Source organism: Scomber japonicus, chromosome 12 (assembly GCF_027409825.1).
Source record: "Scomber japonicus isolate fScoJap1 chromosome 12, fScoJap1.pri, whole genome shotgun sequence".
Classification (NCBI taxonomy): domain Eukaryota; kingdom Metazoa; phylum Chordata; class Actinopteri; order Scombriformes; family Scombridae; genus Scomber; species Scomber japonicus.
Window position 1 is genome coordinate 4,736,792 of NC_070589.1, and position 21,467 is coordinate 4,758,258.

General features: G+C 38.9%; 1 pseudogene; it reads right to left on the reverse strand.

The window, feature by feature from the left end:
* The window catches only part of LOC128369199 (cadherin-12-like), a 115,326-nt pseudogene that overhangs the window by 59,694 nt on the left and 34,165 nt on the right, over positions 1 to 21,467 (reverse strand).

A 21,467-nucleotide genomic window follows, 5' to 3' on the forward strand; every position in this document is an offset into this window, starting at 1 on the left:
TTGCATTAAACACATGAGGAGAAAATTCACAGTTTTCTTTTCTCTCATTTCAAACATGCTCATACTGCAAGATTTGAAAGTAAAGGCGTATCACAGACTGCAGGATATTATTAAGATGATTGTGCCAGAGGGAGCAATGCACCACATCTCATGATCTCACGGAGAAGCAGATGTAAATAAAATGGAGACTGACAAGGTGTAACAACTTGCTTTAGTGATGCTTTGCAGTGAGAAAAAACTAAAGCAGAAGACTTAACAAGTCTTGATGTAAAAATAGTTTTCGAGATGCAGTCAACACAGAACTCTGAGGAGAGATTTTAACTGTCAGTTGTAACATCTGTTGAAGGTAGTAGCCTCGAGGGGCTTGATATTTACTGTTGTTTGGTAACACTGTCGGCTCTCTCTCTTTGGCTATTGCGGTCCTGCTTAGAAAGCAATGTTCATCCAGAATGTTTTTTAAATTATTTTTTAATAATTTTTATTTATTAAATGACAGACATCTACTGTACACGGAAGTACTATATCTCTTCTTTTGTAGCATTTTACAAACTCAAATAAACGTAAATGAATGAACAAACTCTCCCTAACCCTAACCCACCCCAAACCCATGATCCTCTCTCACAAGTAGAGCGTTACTGTGGGCAGTGTTGTGCCTGAACACCTTCAATGAACGATCGTTCATGAATTCGTTCATATTTTGGGCGAACGTGAACTGAACGTGCTGTATTTCTGCCTGATGAACGTTATTGTGAATACGTTCATTCTGGCGTTTGTGAACAGTGCTCTCTCACAGTTTAACTTTGTTCAAGAGAGAGCCAGATTTCTATAGAGCCTTCCAGGTGAAATAAATAAGATAAATAAATGCAATGTTCATCCAGAATTTAACACCTAAATATCAGACGCATGTGAAATTATGGCTGCAGTTCTGGAGGTTTAAGCTTTACACTACATGTCACATTCATACATACACTGATGACAGGAGCTACCACACAGGGCACCAACCAATCACATACATTCACACCGCTGGTGCAGCCATTGGGAGCAATTCGAGTTGAATTATTTTGTCCAAGAACACATGGACATGTGGACTGGAGGAGCCAGAAAACAAACCGCTAATCTTCTGATTGTTGGACGACCCACTCTACCATCTGTAAAGTACTCACATTACCAGGCAGTCTGGGTCCAACATTGGTACTGACCAAGGTACAAGACCAGATTTCCCCTTCGATTGTAAAGAAGTTGTGAATCAAAACTCCTGACTTTAACTTTCTTGCTATAGACCTCTGTATAAACCCCTGCTGCTTTATATCCTATGATCTCCACAGCAACACAGCAGGACTGAGATTTAAGCCAGAACAGAGCCAGCATAAAACAACTATGAAATAAAATAAATAATAAGCTGTGTGCACCACATTTGTAGCAACACACATCTACTAATAAGTTACAGACTAATACAAAATATGATCATATAAGATTTATCAAAGGTCTAACAGTCCTTTCTGCTGTTCAAATGCTTCATAATGGTAAATCAGCTTCTCTTTGTTTTTAAGCAGTGGGCTGGGATGCAGTGTCAGCACTGAATGAATTTATGGCTTATCTCATTTTTAAAATAAGAGACCTAGCTGGCAAAGTTTCATGCTCAGAAAGTCGCTGTCGTGTCTGTTCTGATTTAGAGGACAGTCTGACATAAAAAGCCTCCGCAGCCCCTCTGATGTTAAACTGCCTGATGTGATGTGACGTGGACTGTGCGTTCCAGTGTACGCGGTTTCTCTCCGGGTGTGTATGCGCGTGTGATAGGAGGTGGTATCCCTCTAGACGGAGCGTTTAGCAGTTTATATTTGTCCTCAGATGACTTCTTTTTGGAGGAGTTCTACTCAGAGATCTGATTTCCTGTTGAAACCTTTATGAGGAGTTAAAATCAGGCTGACTTGAGGAAACTGGATGATGCGGTTCAGCAGGACTAAGTGTCATGTTCAGGTTTACCCTTGAAGTGAAAGAAATGCAAGACTTCAGTTTTCCATTGGGGATGAATGAACAACTTACCAAAAACCAAGTAAATATAAGTTAAAAACCCACATTACTTCCCCATTCCCCTCTCTCTGACTTCCCTCTTCCAGTCCTTTGTTCCTTCCACATCCTTCTACAACTTCCTTCCTCTTTTTTCTTTCTGCTTTTTCCTCAATATAAACCATAGATCTTTAATCATCAGGGGGGTTTCAATGGCTGATGCTGCAAAAAGAAGAGCCTGTTTTGTGTGTGTGAGGGTGCGTTTGATTGCTTGAGTGTGTAGAGCATTATCTTGTCTAATGGTCAATGGAAGGTTAAGAGGGAGAATGATTGGGATCAAAGCCACATCAGCACATTCCACTCACACTTGGATCACTGACAGCACATCACATGCAGAATGCTGGGGTCTGCAAAACTTGCCTTTTTTTCTTCCTTTTGTCATTCTTTTGTTTTTTTTTATGCTTGATCACATTCATTTTCAAATAATGGCTCTTTAGCTACCTTACCCGCAGAGAGAATCAGAACTTTAATTGAAGAAGACTTATATTAGATACAAAAGAAAAAGTTATTACCCCTTTTGCCCAAAATATAAGGCAATGTTTTATTCTGGAAATTACATTTGAAAAAGTGGGGGTCAGGTTATAACTGAGGTATTTTAGCTGTATGTCTTGAATGTAGACACAAAAAGGGCCAATACACAGCCAGCATGTCCAAGTGGGCCCCATAATGGTTCAATCTGGGCTGCAAATATGGGTCCCAAGTGGGTTTGTCTGCAGTTTCCATGGTGGCCCCATCTGTGTTTGCCAATATAGGTGAGGCCCACATAAGCTCTATATGTTTGCCCATATGGGGTCTAAGTGAGATGAGAATGGACTTTAAATGGGGCCCATTTAGCCTGCCCATATGGGCTTCACATGTGGGACCCATGTTTCTGAAACAATATGGGGCCCATACAATTTGCCCTGTTTATGCCCATGCCCACTTAGCCCTCTTACATCCCTTATGGGGCTCATACAGTCAGTCCATGTTACTGAAACTATGTGGGACCCATAAAATTTGCCTCAGTACCCACATTGCCATTTATTTAATCCATGTGCGACCCACATGGACATGCTGGCTGGGTAATAATACATTTTTTAAAAAAAAGAAAAGTTAAATGGCAATTATTTGATAAAGAATATTTCCATATTTCCAACAACTGAATTTGAGATTTCAAAGTATGTTCATGTGTTTGTGACTGAATGTACCTTTTTCAAGACGACGACTCCCTCTTGACTTTGGTGATTAGAGATGATGTCAAACATGTTGCCTTCATCTCCTGGAACAATGGAATAATCCACCTCTGCGTTGTTGCCAGCATCCAGATCGTGAGCTCGAATCCGACCCACTGCAGAACCCACTGATGCCGACTCTGGCACCCGGAGGTGGAAAATACCTTGAGAGTGACAGATAACAGATAATTAAATACAGTTTCAAAAAAAGAAAATGCTGACTGATTGGTTGATGTAGAGTGGTGAATGGAAGGTTGATTGGTTTATTTGATTGGGTGGATGGGTAAAATCAGACTGCATTATTCAATCTTCCACTCACTCTTGGCGAAGCGTGGCGGGTTGTCATTGACATCGCTGAGGGTTATATTGATGGTGGTGGTGGAAGCCAGCCCCCCCAGCTGACCTCCCATGTCCTTGGCCTGGACGAGAACCTGGTACTCTTCTTTCACCTCCCGGTCCATGTTGGCTAGAGCTGTCCTGATCACTCCTGGAGATGGGGAGGGATGGGAAGAGATGGCTCATCATTATATTTAGCCTTCTATAGACAGATACATAGACTCTGGATCTAGCCTTCGTTAGGCTAGTGTGGATACAGTTTGGTCAAAGCCTTTAGGTGGTCTGGTGGACTTGCTTCAGAGGTGGACTGGCTATGGTCTCTGTGGTTTCTGGTGATGTTGTGACTGAGTGTTGAATAAAGTTATTTCTGGCTACACTACTTCTTATTCCGTTTTTCCGGGCCTGGGTAATTCCTCAAAAGGCAAACTTTATAAAGATTGTGAAACTTTACCTAACTACACAAATATAAAAGAAAACAAAAAGCAGAACTCTTCAGTTGATTCTGCGACAGTCAGAGTCTCATTTCAGAAAAAGATTCAAACAAAATATGCACATACAAAAGAAATCAAATAAGACTTAAAAAATTAAAACTTGGAGAGCTTAAGCAGAGAGCTCCTCCTGGAACAGGGTTGAGTGTCAGCGTCAGTGTTAGGTGAAGTTTCCTGGGCTTGTTTTTATCAGTTTCTGAAGTCTTTGGGTGTGTTGAAAAGCATTTTGCAAGTTATAATGAATATGAATATGTAATTCCTTTGTTTAGGACATCTAAGCTGAGGCTGAACTCTGACTTGAGCTGAGCTACCCTAGAGGGTTAAGATTTGAATTACACAGGAAGGAACCTCATCATCTTCACTACTGTGCAATAACAGTATTTTAGGTCTACTCCTTTCAGTTCAACTGTGCAATTTATCATATATTCTCAATTTAAACCTGTGCAATAACAATCTCAACTCAGGTGTATTTTCACTGATCATCAATATTACTTATTTACTTTTGTACATTGTACTTTCGTTGTTCTTTTTATTGACACTTTTTTACTGTCAACTTTGCTGCTGCAAAATTGTAAATTTGCCCGTCATGGGACTAGGAGGACTATTTCTTATCTTATCAAGTCAAGACTATAGTTGAACCAATGTGATAAGATTGTATGTAGCTGTTTATTTTATAAACATGCCCAAAAATATAACTTGGCAACATTTTCTTATTCCTCATTCAAGAACATATTACTATAGTAAAGTCAAATTAAAGGATTAGGTGACTGTAAACACACCATTTTTGTAATGATTATATTAAACATTCTCTATTACCTGGATTCAAACATAAATTCAACATAACTCTTATTTCATAACATTTAAGTACTCAATCCAACATTTCTGACTCATTTGATTACCAAGAATATAATACTTATTATAAAACTAGGGATGGTATTGTTTAAAAAATTACAATACCAATACCAATCCAAGAACTGTGTAAAGTCAATTCATTGATTTACTTCTAAACGTATTATACATGTTGGAAAATGGTTACAGAAACATGTGAAAAGGCTGATGACTATGCAGTACTGAATAGTGGAGATAAAGCCTTGAACTGTTTCTCACTCGCTAATTTTTCCTGATTTTCTAAGCCTTCAAAAAACAGGCACTCCGTGACTCAGTGGTGTACCCTTGGTCCCTCCCTTACTATATAAGACCGAGAGTCCGCTCTTCTCAGTGGTTAACCTGCCTAGTGGCCAGTTATTGTTACTACATCTAACACTACTACCAATACAGTCTACAGTTAGCCAATTAGCTGAGTTAGCCACCAAGCTAGCCGCCGAGTTAGCAACAGAAAGCTCTCAGGCGTAGCGTCCATGTTTCTGGTAGAGGTGGTGACTTTGACAGGTGATACTCCCACACCGTTTGAGAGCAGAGAAAGAGGCTGATTTTTACACAACTTTGAAGCCTAATTTCATATATTTGGCGTTTTTTTAATCATTCAAATTTGGCATGGTGGTTAACAACACACTTTTCTGTGGTATGTCAAACTTAGAACACATATTTATTTTTACTTTACACTGACTTTAAAATGATAATGATACCAGTTGAGTACTTCAACTGATACCCATCACAAATTCTGTGCACTGTCTTTCAGTGGCGTGCACAGACTTTTTGAAGGGCAGGGGTGAAAAGAAAAAAAAGGGAACATACAGCACGTTCTCGCACTGTTTTTGCCACCTAAGAGGGCAGCTTAGTGTGTTTTGCCAACCAGGAGGGCACCTTAGCACACGTTTTGGCTCCCAGAAGGGCACCTTAGCACGGATTTTGGCTCCAAAGAGGGCACTTTAGTGCGCGTTTTTTTAAACAAATGGGCCACGAGGGGGGGCAATTTATTTCGGTCGGTATACCTTAAAGGTATCGAGTACCAAAACCCAGCCCTAGATAAAACTGTAGCAAAGATGAAGATAAAGGTTAAACAAGTAGGTGGTCACAAATATAGATGAATGTAGTTCATGACAACACATTTTCCTAGAAATATGCTCTCTAAATGTATTCAAAAGATAAGCAAAAAAAAGTCCAGCGGTCTCTCGGGAGACCTGATTAGTCTCCTGCCATTTAATTATATGAGAGAGGAAAGGGGGAGGAAAAAAAAATACAGAAGAGAGAAGAGATATGTTCATTTATCTCTTCTTCTTGACTTAATGGCCAGTTAAAATAACCAAAGGGTTATTTATGCTCTTAGTTGAGTTGTTAATTTAGTCAGCCATCTGGCTTCTCAAGAGACACAATGTCTAATATTCAGGTCTGTGTCATGCTGTCACACCCCCCCCCCCCCCCCCCCCCCCCCGTTGGGGAGGAGAGGTGAAGAGGGGTCAGTTAACTGCAATCACCTCCATGTCTTAATAGAATTTAAGAGCGATTTTGTACAAGCTCAAGTTGGAAGGGTGCTTTAGGGGTTACATACAAGAGGAACATTCTCAATCCAAATGTAAGACCAATTTCATACTTAGGTCCCATGATGACACTTGCAAGGCCATTTTTATGAAGAGGGTTGTTGGAAATAGATGAAATGGCCTGAAAAGTCTAGAATGTGAACCTTTTGAGTATTTTATTACAGGCAGAAAAGTTCAGTGTGAATTATATTTTCATTTTGGAGTCATGGTGTCTGGGTTGGTCCTTAGAGAGAAGGTGAGCAGCTCAGGGATCTGAAAGGAGCTCAGAGTAGAACTGCTGCTCCATTCTGTTGAAAGGTGGTTTACCTTCAAGATATCTCCAATGTGTAGATACTCTGGGCACGTCCACATGAGAAGAGACCTCAGAACACACTGGAGAGATTCTATATGTATCACATTTGGTCTGGGAATGTCCAGAGGGAGCTGGAGCATGTGGCAAGACAGAAGGTTGTGTGGGCTACCTTTATTCCTTTATTTTATATATCTAAAGCTTTGTTCAAGAACTGCTACAGCTAAAGTATTGTTTTCCTGTGACTATCTGAAGTTTCATGACAGGATTGCATTCAAATACAACTCAACAGAAAATACATTATCGTTGCTGTGGTCGTCCGATAAACTCGATTTTTCAGAAACACCAAAGATTCAAGAGGTCACAGTCTCTTATTTGTGAAGTTCCAAGTGGTTACACTTGTTCAAGGCCTCCAAAACTCTTCTGCCAGTTTGATATTTTCACTGGAACAAAAAAAAAAAAAAAGCAGCTTTTTTTGTATATCTTAATGTTTGGTGAGGTCTTTTCTCATAGTGAAAGAGTCTAGATGGTGAGGCATACTCAGCCTCAGGGGAAAAATGAAACATGACACCTCATGTTCAAAGTAATTACTGCTTGGCTGAGATGCCTGTTAGAGGATTGCAAAAATCTTTAAGTTCCTTTTTCAGCGCTCGCTTTATCATTCAGGTACCGGACTGAAGAGAAGCTCACTGCCAGTAAACCCCCTCGATGTGTCACGACTGGTTGAATTTAATGCTTTCTGTTAGGGAGTGGAGACAGCTGGGGAATGTGAGTTGTGGGTTCACTCAAAAGTCACACATTTTTATACAATGGTATGAATAACTTTTGGTTTGTTATGGAAGTTGGATGGTATGGTCCTCTCACCTGTCTTTGGGTCCACAGAGAAGTACGGTTGGCCGTGAAGAATGCTGTAGACAATCCGTGCGCTGTTGCCATATGTGGGGTCGTCTGCGTCAGTGGCGGTCACCTGTGTCACATAGGCTCCTGGACACACACACACCCAGTTTATTAATTATAATTAGATACAATTATTCCGTTCTACATCTGGAGCTGTATTAATAAAACTTTCTAGCACAAGAAGTTGCTCCTAGTGATGAAATTCTGAGAAAATTCTTAGACTTGTGCCCTTTTCAAAGAATTGCCCATCACAGTTAACACTAACTAGATCCTAGCAAAGATAAAAGTTATTCCCAAAGCATCTTGGTTTTTTAGAGAGCTCCTTAGGTGAAAAACTGTTAGGAGTAGGGAGGAGGACTATTAAGAGGCTTGGAGGAGGTTCTTAAGCAGAGGAGAAAATGGCGAAAAGGCAGAGAGATATTCTCCAAATGCTGAATGAGAGTAAGTCAGTGAAACACTACAGATTAGATCATGTAGGTGATTCATGAACACTTTTACTGTGTTTACAAGCATGTGTTTTCATGGGCTACTTTTAAAGTAGTAGCCTGTCATTGTGGGTCAAGCTATTCTAGTTAGAAATCTGTAAAGAACAGAAGGTTTTGATTAGTCACATATTTGAGATGTGAAAGTTGGTTCATAGAATGTATAAGCTTAGAACATTATGATGGAAGTATACGATGCCATTCACATGCTTAAAATCACTGGGGCAGTGGTGACGTAAAGGTTAGAGAAGCAATCCTGGGTGGGGAACAGTGAAGAAGCATTTGTCTCATAAGTTGTTGCAGCAATTGTTTTGTTGATACACGTGTTACACAGATCAGATTTTGTGCAAATGTAACCAGTTTTGACAATTCAATAATTGATCAAAATGACCAAAATTCCCTCCAAAATATCACATTAACTCACCAAGACCTTGAGGAACACTATAGACACATGAATGCTGTGATTTAGATTTATGTATGATTTATGAATTATTAGTTATTATTAATATAAGCAGGGAAGTCATACACTCTTAATGCTCAAAGTTTCTAGTTTGTGGTTGTAAAGTTTTATAATAGAGGTAACATACAGTGAGGTCAAGTTTGAAATAAAACAGTTACCGTGGAGATTAAAATCATCACACATGAATACAGTTAGGCTCAGTGAATCCACAAGAGTCTGCAGCTTTCTAGTCAAATTTATGCAATCCTAAGACTCCTTAGGGACCCAAGTAGGCTGAAATATTTAAACAATATTTTATAAGAGGCAAACATAACACATGTATACTGCATGCAAAAACAACTGTGTGGTTTTTGCCCAAAGCTGCATGATATGTTGGCTGTCCTTGTGGAGTGTTGTTGAAGAGGTTAAATGGTATGATCTGGATTATTCTGGGATCTCTTTTCTTTATTTTACTTTTTTACTTTTGATTTACTACTCCCAACAATTTAATATTTTACTTCCGTGAAGCTGGAGAGTCTACAAAGAACAGTCAAAATCAAAACAGCAGCAGTGGATATATATCTTGACTTTAAGACCTTAGTGTAAGCCAAGCAACAAAAACAAGGTACAGCTCCCATGATGCAACTTTAGGGAGTTTTTACTTCATACCCTCCTTGCCTTTGTAAATACTCCACACCACCAGTTTGAAATTCCCAGGTGAACTCTTTCAAACCAAGCTAAGAAAACCTTGCTGACACCTTCAGGGTCATCCCTAAAACCGGCTTTAAGATATCTGTTGACCAGCGCTGAGGTGTCCGCAGGGGTTACATGTCAGCTAGTGTTGATGCCAACACTCTGAGCTTTAGAGACAATCTGATTATTTGGCATGTGCTGCAGATGGGTCCAGGAAGAATGAGCAATAAGTAAAAAACAGCGACAAAGAATCATCAAACATCAAATCTAACATCTTTAAATATTTTAAGTCACTTTCTTCCACTGGAAAACCTAAACTAATAAAACACCCAGTAAGAGTGAGGATGTATGGGTTTTCAGTTGATTGAGGTCAGAAGTGTCAAGGTTGGTCAGTATGACACTGAAAGTAGTAGATTAGTAGATTATCTGCTTTAGCACATTATTGTCTGGTAACATCTGCATCATCTCCTCTCCATCGGCTGTATGTCACACTTCTCCATGTAGTTTATGTTAGGGCTGGGCGACCAAAATCATGAGTAATTGAACTTTTAACCTGGATAACAATTAATGAAGGATTATCTCCACCCTTGATGAACAATGATGTATTTTCACAGTTTCTTTAGTTTAGTATTTTCCACTGCTGCCCTCACACATGAGTATCTTTAGGGAGTGAAAATAAAGATGTTTTAAGGTGTGACGCTGTGGTTAATGTCTAGTTGACTTGATTACAACTATGTAAAGATCATGGTTTGGGTTCAAATCATCACTGGAGACAAGTTTTCAAATTCCTTAAAGATATGCAACCTTTACTGTCATGGCAACAGTGAACATCACCATTAATTGACATGAGCAAGATTAAATCCATTAGAGTTTCTAAATGTCGGTTCCCATTATTTTTCCATTAATTGCCCAGCCCTAATTTATGTTTAATCTCTAATGATGATGTCATATCCTGTATAGATGCTGTGATGCAACATATGAACTACTATTACACTGCATTCAGTTACAAAGCCCACTTGTACTTCTGACTAAATGATGTCTTGCAACATCTGCAGAAGTGTGTGACATTGCCTTGTTCTCTGCAGTAGATGAAGGTACACACACACAAGTGACACATTCTTTATTATCTCAGTTTGAAAGCATTTTTTATATAACCCTAACCCTAAACCTACATTCATTCATTAACATTAACACTGCACTGTTAAAAACTGTTTGGGATAGCTAGGGTTGAAAGTGTTAATCTAAAAAATACATTCCAATATAATTACTAATGACCTGTTATAAAAGTGTAATCTAATCCAAGTAACACAATGTTAAAGTCTCATTACTGTCTATTACTTTTTGGATGACCTCAATACCAAATATGCAAATAAAGACAAGAGAAAAGAAATGTCACTGAGTTGACTTTTACTGCTGTGTCACACTTCACAACACACAGGTGCACATGCTGCCAGTCCTGCTGAGAAATGTCACAGTCATGAGCTGCAAGCACAAATCAGAGAAGCCCATCAGCTGACTGCAGGAGTGGACAGTGTCAGTGTGGGTCTCCCTGCTCAGTGTCCAGTGACGGTCACTGGAAAGACATTTGTGGGCGTCGTCCTATGTGTGCACATGTGCGTTGTAGAGTAGTGTGTTGTTCTTCTTCAATCTTTAACCCTTACATACTGTTTGGTTCACATTTGACCTGTTTTGACATTTGACAGGGTTAGGGTTAGCACCCCTAAAACACCCCAAATGTCTTTTATTTTGAAATGTTATGACTTTTATTAAAGTGTTTTCTCTTTCAATAAAAAAGTCAATCGTTATTGCTATGTTATATTTTCATGTCTTAGGTAAAATAGGATATATAGGAGCTGTTTTTTCTCTGTAAAAGCTAAAAAATACACTCTCTCTGCTCTCTGAAACACATTAATTGACCAGTCAGATCGACTATTGATGTTTTCTAAACACATCTGTGGTTCAACATTTGGTATACACACCTTTTACTAAATGTATCAATAATCTGATCATATTTTAAAAATGTTCTCCCTGTAAATTTAACAGAACACAGTTGTGCTTTTTTTTTTTTTTTGGATCCTAATTATGCAACACCATTCCATTGTATTCCATGACTCCTGAGCCTGGGGGTAGCTGACATGGATTTTACAGATGGATGGATTATAATGCCGGTTGTGATAATTAGACACATTAGTAACATGACACTACGGATGGCAATATCAGTTTGTTGCTGTCGGTCCAGCACTTTGTTCCACACTGAGATTGGAATCAGATTGTGGGATGGGGAAGCAGGGATGTAGTCTTGATCAACTACACCTTAAATCTATGGAACACACTACTTTAGCTTTTAACTTACTACCACTTTTCTGCTGCTGGCCTGATTTTATTTATTTCACTGCTGCACTTCTTTTTGAATGTTGTATTTTACTTGATCTTATACATTCTTTTTATTGCATTTTTAAATAAGATCTGTATATAAATTCTATTTTATGTCAGTAGTCAGTAAATCTGCTGGAACAGGATAAATCAAAAGTGATGATTATTGTTTTCTTATATATATATGTTTACTGTTAGTGAAGGTAAGTGATGGTTAAATACCTGCATGCTACGTTACAGAAAATCAACCAGCGTCTGTAGTAATGTATTCTTCATAGGCAGCAGCAGCAGCACAGAGCACTGCTGACAGGATTCAGCTGCATATATCCTGGTAAAGTAATTGGCTTTGACACAAACAAAATAACTGAATATGTGCAGTATGACGCACTGATTCAAAGCATATCAGGAACTCTTTGAAAAGTCTGCAACTTCACAGAAATAGTGCAACAACTATGAAAGGGAAGGAAAAAAATGTCAGCATCTTTTCTTAGCAGTCAACTTCTCTATGATAGGATTATGTTTTTTTATTATTGTATGGATACTGGTGCTGTTTGCTACCCACGGCTAATCCGCTATATAGTTTGTTGCTGTATTTCACCGCAACACAGACTTACTGGGGTCAAGCTTGTGTTCTCTCAGAGCACTTTGGGCCTCAGCTGAAGCATTAACAGCTTAAGGTTTAAAGACCTTGACTGTTAAATTACCTCTCAGTAATGGTATTTAGCAGACAGATGGGCCACTAAGTCTGGCTTAGTGCACTGTGTGTGTGTGTGTGTGTGTGTGTGTGTGTGCTGACAAATACAACTTAATATGTCCGAGCACACAGCAAAGTGAATCTTAAGACTCAAGCTGAGCCAAAAAGCTTAGTAAATAAAATTCTGTTTATGATATGTTTCTATTACTACAAACACATGATAAACTATTTTACTAGCTCCTCTCACTTTTAAACTCAAAATTCTACTATTTCTATTCTTCAACCACTACACTTTTTTGTACTTTTTATATAACAACATTATTCTACCAATAAAAAACATGTCTCCAATATTCTTCTTTTTGATAGGATTATCTAAAGTTGTTCTGAACTCTTTTTCATTGCTCATCTTTTTTTTTCCTGCTGTGTGATGTCATGATGTCATGATGTCATTTAATCCATCCATCCAAACACATGTCACAGCAGGATCTAAACAAATGCTGACCAGATGACATTCACTTTGTTACAGATACTCATCAGAGGATAAAGGATCCAGTGTTTTTGATGACTGTTTATCTAACACCAACATAGTACCAAACAGACTTTAAAATGATAATTGATTTCTATGACTTTGTATAAGACCTATACAAGAAATTTCCATGTATTTTCCATCAAATTGATTTGCTGGTTCCCAAAGTGTTTTCTCCCCATTTTGTATTTGCATTTCAATTTCTTTCTTTAAACAATGGATCCAATAAACTCTGAACTCTCCTGGATAATGTAACAATCTCATAGGAACTGTTACACTCCTGCAATACAGTATAAAAGGTTTCAATTATTCCAGCTTCAGAGAAATCAGGGTTTTTTTTCCAGAAAGGATACTGCAATACCCATGAGCTGCTGTTGCTATGGAGAAGAAGCCATGGGCATGAACGAACTAGGCCTATCATAATTATGGTATCAACTTATCATACAATATGCTAATTATTGACATCATCATGTCTTATCATATACTTATTATATGATACATGGACATGACTTTGATCATTTTGACCTCAGTATTGGCAGACTTCACATTAGCAGCTAAGAGGCTATTCATGTCTCATTGGCTAAACAAGTAGTGTCCTCCATTCCTCACTGTGTACGTCCTGAGTGGAGACTGAAGGAGAATTAAAGGTAAATAAATAACTCTGTCACCAACCATAATGACAGTCTGTGTTTTTATGATTTTGGAATGACAATAATATAATTTATCAATTATTTCTGAAACAATATATCGTCCAACTAAAGTAGTTGTCATGACAGGTCTTATAATAATCTGTTAGCTAATAACAAATTACACTCTGTATCAACATGTATTAATTAATATGCAAATAAGACAAGTGGAGCTGTCAGACTTACAGCTGTCTGAAATATCTAATCCAAACCAAAACCAGATCCTTGTCCGGTTAAGAGATCCAGATAGAGATCACATATAAATACCAGATGAACATGAGACTATTCATTAGGCTTTACGCCAATCTGATCGGCTATATCGGATCGACGGATATTTAGCATTTTATGCAATTTGTGAGATCGGCTGTAATGTCTTAATTGGCCGATCCGCACATGCAGATGCTCCCATTGCATAGATTACAGATGGCTTGTGTTTTATCTGTCTCATTTACTCTGAAGAAGTTCCACACCACCGACATGTTTGTTTGACAGCTAGTTTTGAGCCCTGTCACCATGTGAGGGACAATAAAGTTTATTAAATCTTGAATCATTAGCTGTTGGATTCAAACAAACATGTGGGTGTTGTGGGCAGACAGATAAAACACAAGCTATTTGCAATCTGTGCAACACTAAAGAACCTCGTAGGGAAGCATCTGCAAAATGTTTCAACTCCACAAATGTACCTGGATAGGAACACGAGGAGGAGCATGCCCAGTTTAAGAAACGGAGCGTGGACAAAGAAGATGTGATCAGATCGTTGATCGGTTTATTTAAACTCACTGATCGTGATCGGTTAATTTAAACTCACTGATCGGTGATTGGTTTATTTAAACTCACTGATCGGTGATCGGTTAATTTAAACTCACTGATCGGTTTATTTCAACTCACTGATCGGTGATCGGTTTATTTAAACTCACTGATCGGTTTATTTAAACTCACTGATCGGTGATCGGTTTATTTAAACTCACTGATCGGTTTATTTAAACTCACTGATCGGTTCATTTAAACTCACTGATCGGTGATCGGCCCCAAAAATCCTGATAGTGTAAAGCCTACTATTCATACTCCTGTCACTTATTACTTCTCATTGAATTATAGTTTAAAATCATCTCATATTTTGTCAAGCTTGGGGTCAGTTCACAGTTTCAATTTAGTCATTTATTCATTTATTTTTTGCCAAATGTAGGATTGAAATGAGATATGTTTTAACATCATTTGGAAGAGTTGAACAAGTATTAATAAAGGAGCGGCAGTGCCTGCCTGTCACTGTTATGTATTAAATACAGGTTGTCAGCAGCAGAATACTTCACACATCCACTTTAATAAGCAGTTTCAGAGCAGAGCAGAGGTCTGTTCACTAATTCATCCCCTCCTGCTATTTCAATTCCTTGACAAAACACGAGCCTGATATCTACAGACTGCTGTTTGGATACTTGAATGAACAAAGTGGAGTGTGCATACTGTTCAGTCAAATCCCAGCGCCTTTGCAACTTTCATAACCAGAGGAAATACCTCTTCAACATGAACAAACACAAAAAGTCGGAGTCTTTTTTCAGTTCCCTGTCACTTACAATTGAAGTACATTACAAAGGGGTCTTTAGTGGTCTTTAAACAGATTAGAACTGAACTGAAAAGACAAAGAATATAAGATATTAAACAAAAAAGACTCAGATCATGGCACTTGTTAACATTGTCAATTTATACTCTGTATTTTTGTTATCAAGATTATTTAATGATGTATTATTATTGATGTACTATAATGCTAATGATCAAGATTCATGATGGTATTGTTATTGTCTAATTATGCATTTCATTATAAATGTGTGTATATAAGTGTAGGCAGATGCAGTGTCAGGCACAGATTCACAGGCAGGCATTGCATTACTTTTGGGGGCGGGGGGGCTGGGGGGGGGCGTACAATGGAAACGAACAATTTTGAATCATCGTAGCCTGTGTTTTGTTTTTCTTTTAGGTTTTTAATGTGCTACTACTAGTGTTCGGTGGTGACAGGCCTGGCACCCCGAGGCCCACCCATGGCACCGGGACTGAGTGTAGATATTATAGATATATTTGTACTTATACAGTTAATTATGAGTATTTTGGGAATACTTATTTATCAATTATGTGGATACAATCTTAATAGGTGCAAGTGTGAATGTAAATGTATGTGCATGTATGTGAGTGTGCAAAAATTGTTCTATATGAGTGTATGTGGCAGTAGGTGTGCCCATAAATACAGTGTTTAAGTATGGGAACTATAACTCTTCTTTTGTCTTGGTCTTCTAATGTATGAACAGGTGGAATGGTAATTGCACCTTGCTCAGTCTTTATTTGAGCACCTGAATGTTCAATCAATCAATCAATCTATATTTATTTATATAGCGCCAATTCACAACAAAAGTCAACTCAAGGTACTACACATAGAGCAGGTCTGGACTGTACTATTTCATTTCATTTAAAGAGACCCAACATTCCCACATGAGCAGCACTGTTGTGTTAATACCAAGCTGAAACATTATGAAACTGGCTTTTAATGAATCTATCAGCATTTAATTATGACTCTGTGGCTTGTGAATATTGACCTTTTTCTGCTGATATTCTCTACTGAAATGGCAAGAAAAGGTTTCTAATATGTGATGCTTGATGGATTCTAGTGTTGACTGTTGTTGGAAATGTTTCTTCTATGTAGAAATCTAAAAGGTATGTTGTCCTCTTGTCTCCTGTCTTACCTGTTGGAGACATCTCAGGGACGTTGGCGCTGTAGGGTCCATCTAGAAACCGTGGTTCATTGTCATTGATGTCCTGCACCTTGATGATGAACTCAGACTCCGGCTCCAGAGGAAGACCTGTGTCGATGTCCACAGCCTGGGCCTTCAGGGTGTAGAAGGACTTTTCCTCCCTGTAACACACACCAAGGATTAACACATGAAATACACTGTTTTAGATATTCCCAAACAACAAAAACAACATGATGATGATGATTTAGTCAGGCTTTAAGATATCTGTGACAAAGTATTTAGGTGTCAGTATAGATTAGATGACAGCTTGTGTTAATGCCAACAGAGTGAGCTTGAGAGAAAATCTGATTATTTGCCATGTGTAACAGATGGGACACGTAATCCATGATACACAATAACAACAAAAATTCAAGATCAAATCTGACAACTTTAACTCAAGAAAACCTGAATTAACAACACACACACATTACATTTCCATTAACATCCACACTAACGGTAATGATGTATGAGTGGATTTGTATCAAAGGTGTCAAGGTTAGTCAGTAGGACACTGGAAGTAGCATCTTATTGTCATGGCAACACTGTCTCCTGTCTGATTCTACGTTTGACTGTGTTTAGACAGAATGCAAAGTGAATTGTAGATGGTTTGTTGCATACAAAGTCAGTGCAAAGACGTGAGTGGAGCAAATCATGCTGAAACGAACTAAGGCCTCTGGTGAGTTCTGAGTTCAATCAGAGGCTGAGCTGAACACATACACACCCATACATACCCGTACACACACACACACGACCTCAGGCACGGTCACTGCTGATGTACAGTTGGTATTTTGGCTGTTTGGGGTGAATAAAAGACATGGTCCATGTGTGAAGGACGCAAGGCAAACATTTGCTGAAGACACCTTGACTCTCTGGATCTCTGTGGCTGTGTGACACTATTCAGAGTTTAATACAGTAGTCTGCAATGATAGTCTCTAGTACAGCATTATTATTATCAATATAGAGAATCCAAATGGTCCTATAATGCTATGTCGAATGGACCAAGCAATATCCCAGCCAGCATGTCCACTAGGGCCCCATAAGGGTTTAATATGGACTGTAATATGGGTCCCATGTGGGTTTGTCTGTTTCCATGTGTTTGCCCAAATGAGCTACAAGTGGGTTCTGACTGGGGTTCAGGTGGGGCCCAACTGGGTGAGTTACACATGTGGGGCCCATGTTTCTGAAACAATATGGGGCCCATACAATTGTTTATGCCCACTTAGCCCACTTCCATCCCTTATGGTGCTCATACAGTCAGCCCACATGGGCATCACATGTGGGACCCATGTTACTGAAATCATGTGGGACCTCCAAAATTTCAGTTCAAGCCCATGCACACTCAGTACCCACATAGCCCGCATGTAACTCATGTGGAGTCCACATGTAACCCCTGTGGACCCCTGTGGAGCCCACATGGACATGCTGGCTGGGCCATGGCGACTACCATCATTTATTTTACAGATATTTAGGCACTTTTCACTGGTGTTCAAACTGTTTAAATGATCTCTATTTACAAATGATGGCTTCTTTCAACTGTGACTGTCTAGGCAGAAATAGTGTGACATTATATCATCATAATAGGTACGAGGACAGCTGGACTGCTTGTTCAACAGAGCATGTCATTTTGATGTCAGACACTATGATTCATGTTACATTTTGTTAGACAGTTACCATTGTTTCTTTTTTATGTATTTACATACACTATATATATTTAATTCATGTTTATTAATGAAATGGTTTCCTATACATATCCATGACTGTGATCCAGAGCTAAGTCTTAACCATACATGTCTCAACTTAACCAAACCATAGAAGATTTAGGTTAGAAAAAAGACATTGGCGCAATCTTTAGATATGACTATGTATCGTGAGTTTCCTGCCTGTGTTCAACCTGCATTAGCTCATTGTTTTGGCTAATCAGCTTGCTAAATTGCAAATTATACAACAGCTGTGCACAGGAATCGTATCTGATGACACTCCATTAACAATCACAATTAGCCCATGTTACCCTTACTATACCAGATGGTGAAATCATTTGATAATGTCGTAACCTAGTCATGCTTAGGTGTAGTAATCTACAACCTGAACTACTGTGATTAAAAGGGAAAAGTGAGCAAAGATGGGTCAAGATAAGACATAATTCAGTGTTTGTTTAAACGTATGAAGCCTCCTTTAAATATGTATCTTGGTTGCTTTAGAAGTTGCTTCAGTGGACTGTTACTGAGCAGTCAGACAGTAATATGCATTGTTGGGGGCATGTTTACTTCAGGTACTGGTGAGATGATGAAATAATGTCCAGGCATTGAGTAAGGGATCCATGATTTTGAAGTCCTTTCAGATGCCAACACACACAATGTTGTAATATAAGCAGGATTGTACAACTCAGAAATAACAATCATATCCAATGCTAGCATGAATGAGTAAGCTCTATACTAGGTTCTCATTTACTTGCAATACATCAAAGCCTAAACTCTGTAAACTGATGACTGAGACTGCTTTGAAAGCGAATACCACACTGTATGTCATTCACACTGGAATGTATTTTTTCTTCATTAATTAATGTTCTAAATTAATCCTCATAGCTCGAGGCCTGCTGGTAGCAGCTGTTAGCACTGAAGCTACAGATTCTATTTGACAGCAAAGTAACAGCTATTATTATGCTGACACAGATAGAACAAAGTGTCTGGTTTGCACTTAAAATGTAAATTTATATTTAAATAGTGTTGCAGTCATTGTCTCAGCAGGATCATAGACAATGTCCCAAAGTCCAAGTGCATATAATAATATGATATTTGCTATAATTAAAATGGAATAAAAAGAGATGCATCATGGGTAACTTCAGAATGTGCAACAAACAATTAGATATATTTCAGCATTGAAGATCAATCTGAGGTTAGAGTTGCTTCCTTTTTCTCTATTAGAAGCCACATGATGCACTTTTAGACAATACTACTATAACATTATTGATGAGTACTGACCTGTCAAGTCCCACCAATGCGTGAATATCACCCGTAATTTGATCAATGGTAAAAATGGTTCCAGCTCCTTCTCCTGTCAGAGTGTACTTCACAGCGCTGTCTCCATGGTCCATGTCTGAGTGCAGCTGCAGAGACAAAATACACACATAGTGGCACAGAATATTAGGTTATAGATCATAGATATGTTCTGCTGGATGTTTGCTGCAGCAATCAGGCATAATAAGACTTGATATATCTCTGGTCAGTGTTAGTAATAAAGTGTACAGCAGAGCCTGGCCTGTTCACGTACACTTCTAGTCACTGAAAAATGGTGTGGGTGTTATGGTGATGGTGCACACGTAATGTATGCAGAGAAAGGAACTAATAATTAGGAACTGATAGTTAATTAACACCTACGATGAACAGGATAGCAGCATTTAAATGGATGAGATCAGTGACAGGAAGCTGGAGTAGGAACTCTTTCACGGTCAATGATGTGTGTTAGTCAACTTCCCTTCATAATGAAGAATGTTATTTATATATTTTAATTGAAGAAGAACATTTTTGTGGTATATTTTATAACCTGGTCAAAAAAGGTGCCTTTAGTACCACTGACCCTTATCCAGACTGCTGTTTTTGTTGTTGTTTTGGCTTTAGTGGCTCTCATACAGCAGACTTTCTTTTACAGTATAGATCAGTCACAATTACTATTATAAAAGTACTCCATTTACTTTGTATTGTACTTTTAAACCTTGGGCACAAGCGACATCTCAGCCAGCATGTCCATGTGGCCCCTACATGGGTTAAGTGCAGGCTTTGTGGGTACTGAGAGGGCATGGGCTTCAACTGGGCAAATTTTGCAGGTCCCACATGGTTTCAATAACATGTGAAGCCCATGTGGGCTGACTGTATGGACCCCATAAGTGATGTAAGTGGGCTTAGCGGGCATGTGCATAAACAGGGCAAATTGTATGGGCCCTGTATTGTTTCAGAATCATGGGCCCCACATGTGTAACTCACCCATTTGGGGCCACCATGGAAATTGCGGACAAACCTACTTAGGACCAATATTGCAGCCCAAATTGAACCCCTATGTGGCCCACATGTACATGCTGGCTGGAATATTGTTAAAAGAATGTTTTCTGGTATGGCTCTCAGTCAGAAACCAGAAACTCTGGATCCTACACTTCCTATAATGTAACATTATATAGTCTTTCATTAAAAAATATTTGCCTGGTGAACACACCAAACTCATTCAAACTCCATGCCCCCAGTTTGTAACACAGGCTTTTCCACAGCCTAAATACCCCTCCTCATGACTATAACAATCGATTTTGACATGTGAAATTGGTGGAGTTCCCCTTTAATCCTTCCAGGGTAAGACATCATACCCATAGCAGAATCAGCATTCACCAGATGCTGTACCTGTATGAATAGCTAGACAAGAACACAGCAGTACAAAAGATCTTATAAAGTCTGTACTTGGCTGTGAAGTGACAGTCTACAGAATAGCTGCAGAATTTCAAAGCGAAGATTTAATGGCAGCTCACATGTGTTCTGTCTTGTAGTCCATGTGTCTTCATTGAGAGGTGTTACAGTCATAACACTGACTACTAAAAATACTAACATATCAGCACACCCTTCTCCACAGCAAGCTGCTGAATCCTCAAATGCAGAGTAAAAAATCATGAGCAGGGCAGCACTCCAATTACATGATTTATTAATGCAATGTTCCAGGCGGACGTCCTTCCTCAGCATGTGAACTGGCCAATTCCATTTTCATCAATGTGAGGGCAGATGCTTCAACGTCCTTTCACCGTCTAACTTTATCCAGCCATCAGCCGCCGTGGCAACAAGATAGATGACGGCTTTTCACGGAAGTGTTGAAAACCTCCTCCTCCTCCTAAGTGTTGAAAGTGTTGAAAACTTTGCCTCCTGATGTGATAACTTCAGCATCCCTGCTGAGCTAGAAGACATTTCTGGAGTATCTGTCCATGTTGTGGAAAGTTTGCAAGATTTAAACTGGAGCCACAGTAACTGACATTCAAGCATCAGATGACCTAAAATAGTCACTGAAGCTGTCAAGATTTGAGACATCTCACACAAGGATGTTT